The sequence below is a fragment of the Hippocampus comes genome, unplaced genomic scaffold (genome assembly GCF_001891065.2).
Source record: "Hippocampus comes isolate QL1 unplaced genomic scaffold, H_comes_QL1_v1.1 scaffold845, whole genome shotgun sequence".
NCBI classification, from domain to species: Eukaryota; Metazoa; Chordata; class Actinopteri; order Syngnathiformes; family Syngnathidae; genus Hippocampus; species Hippocampus comes.
Window position 1 is genome coordinate 23,114 of NW_017806064.1, and position 2,743 is coordinate 25,856.

The 2,743-nt window shown below is 39.4% G+C and overlaps 1 long non-coding RNA gene across 1 annotated transcript in view; it reads left to right on the forward strand.

Annotated features, from left to right (window-relative positions):
* Positions 1–569: 569 nt before the first annotated feature.
* Positions 570–2,743, forward strand: part of LOC109529969 (uncharacterized) — an 8,366-nt gene continuing 6,192 nt past the window's right edge. Inside the window, exons 1-2 of the long non-coding RNA XR_002170923.1 lie at positions 570–616; positions 787–861. This is a non-coding gene — a long non-coding RNA (uncharacterized LOC109529969). The remainder of the gene's footprint in view (positions 617–786; positions 862–2,743) is intronic.

Genomic DNA, 2,743 nt, shown 5'->3' on the forward strand with positions numbered 1-2,743 from the left:
TTTATATAACGAATGAATGAGGCGGATTGCAGGCCAACGCGAGCTGTCTTACTATGTTTTTAATGCCAGTTGCTTAATTTCACACACCATCCGTTTTCCAATTTCTTGCAGCCAGGCATGAGTTGGAAATAAGCCATTTTGTTCCATATTAAAGACCTTTTAAAGTAATTTCTGTGCATTTGTAAATACATTAAATATGTTGGAAGTAGTGTTAATTTTAATCAGCCATTTTTACATGGTGTCAGTTTTGAGCCCAATTTCAATCACACTTATATTTTTCAATCATATGGAGTCAGCCTCATGACGTTTTATTTTGTCAAGTTTTAGTTGACTATGAGTCGAGCATTTTAGTCATTATTTTTATCCAACAGAACAATTTTATTCGTCTACTTTTAGTCAGCAAAAACTCAATATTTTAGTCTCGTTTCAGTCAGGACAATCATTTTACCCTCTAACATTTTTTATCAGTGTATAATATGGAACATTTCCAGATTCATAGACATATTTCATGAATGAAAAGTTGGGTTAAAGTTGTTTTGAATTGTGCGTATCATATCATTTTAGTTAGCGAGGGATCGTGAGACAGTCTCGCAATTACTGGACTCTGTTGTCACTGGTATGTAAATTAAGATATTTTTAAAGTCATCCCCTTCCATTTATTCCTTTCTCTCTCTGTCTTTCTGTCCGCTACAGTGTGCATGTCTTTATGTATCAGCATATTTTCTTTTACTTTCATGTCAGTGTAAAAATACGTTTTCTAATTTCTGACTGTGAATATTTCAATAGGAAGAGGATGTGCAGCCACCTCAACCGATGTCAAAGAGAACTCAGATCCAGGGACACGACAGGAAGCTCATGATGGTGCGTAGTAAAAATCACATGAGTAGTCATAGCAGGAAGAAGGATGCCTATATATGCTATAGCCTCTGGCACCTTTACCCAGAACCCTTTTTTTCTATGGTAATAGTTCACAAAAGCACCCACATACCGGGTGTATGTCAAGTTATTTGGAGGGGATGTTGCAGAAGCTTGACAAGACAGCTGCCTGTCACCATCCTCACATGCGTTCTGGACTGACACACATCTGTCTTGTGAATTAAAAGTAACGAACAATGATCAAAGACAGATGTCTTAATCAGAAAGGGAGTTAGTGACAAAATGCAATCGATAACGTTTTAATACCGTGAAACCACAACTGAATACAGCTGCTTATTAATTGTGGCACGGTGGTCGACTGGTTAGCATGCCGACCTCACAGTGCAAAGGTGCAGGCTTCGATTCCGGTTCCAGTCTTCCGATGTGGCGTTTCCGTATTTTTACGCACCCCATACGTGCGTGGGTTTTCTCCGGGTACTCCGGTTTCCTCCCACATTCCGAAAACATGCACGGCAGGCTCATTGAACACTCTAAATTGTCCTGAGGTGTGAGTGTGAGCGCGAACTTTTGTTCGTTGATATGTGCTTATGTGATTATGAGGCGCACCTTCAATGAATGGCAATTTTGTAAATTTTTTTTCATACATTAGACGCTTCGCATTAAAAGGCGCAATCTACAATGCCTCCACTAGATGGTGCGTCGCTCCTTCCATTCAACTCGAGAGGCGTCAGTTCAACTTGTGAGGCGTTCATGACTGACTCTGAAAAATGTAAATTAACTATTACTGTCCTTAAATGAAACTACGAAAATTGAAAATAATGCATCAAAACAGAAAATCAAGTGAGGAAATCACAAAATAAATTCTATATTCCCCCTCGACAGAATTTACTTTGTGGTTTCATTGAGGTAAGAATTAATTTAAATTTTTCGGAGGCGGCCATGAACACCTTTCGAGTGGAACGAAAGAAGGCACGGAGACGGACAAAGACATACAGTACCTGTATTTGCTGAGACTGTGAAAACCATTAATAAAATCTGCGTTTAAAAAAATAATAAAACCACAACCACAGCTCTCCTTTTTTCAACAAATACAGGTGAGTCTTTGTCCGTCTTCTTCCCTTCTTTTCTTCCGGTCAACTCGAGAGCCGTTCATGACCGCCTCCGAAAAACGCATTGGCATTTCCTTTATCGTAGCTCAAACAGTACGACCAGATAAGATAAGATAAGATAAGAAAACCTTTAATAGTCTCACAATGGAGAAATGCCCACTTCAGCAGCAAAGTTATGAGAGGAAGCAGTAGAAGAACAAAATAAATAGGAGCTGCTGGAAAGGCAGCCACTCTCGCGGCGCCATCTTGAAGTCAAAACAACACAAGATGTCAGTCGTAGTTATTTATTCCTTTGTTGTGTATTCACAAATGATGAAATCACAAGATACATTCTGATGGGGGGCGGGGGCTATAGAATTGATTTTGTGATATCCTCACTTGCTTTTCAATTTTGATGTATTATTTTCAATTTTTGTAGTTTCATTGAAGTAATCGTGAGTTTACGTTTTTCGGAGGCGGTCTTGAACGCTTCTCGAGTCGAACGGAAGAAGGCACGGAGACAGACAATGACGTACCTGTATTTGTTCAGAGTGTTTTAAAAAATTAACACCACAGCTCTCCTTTTTTCGGAACTGCAACACAAACTGATTTAATAAAGCATCGACACAGTTCACCGGGAACGAGCCATCTTGGAGTCAACGTATTACCGTAATGACCATACAAAAGACGCACCGGATTTTAAGGCGCTCGGTGAGCTTTTAAGAAAATGGAAGACTTTTTGGTGCGCCCTATAGTGCGAAAAATACGGTAATTCCTTT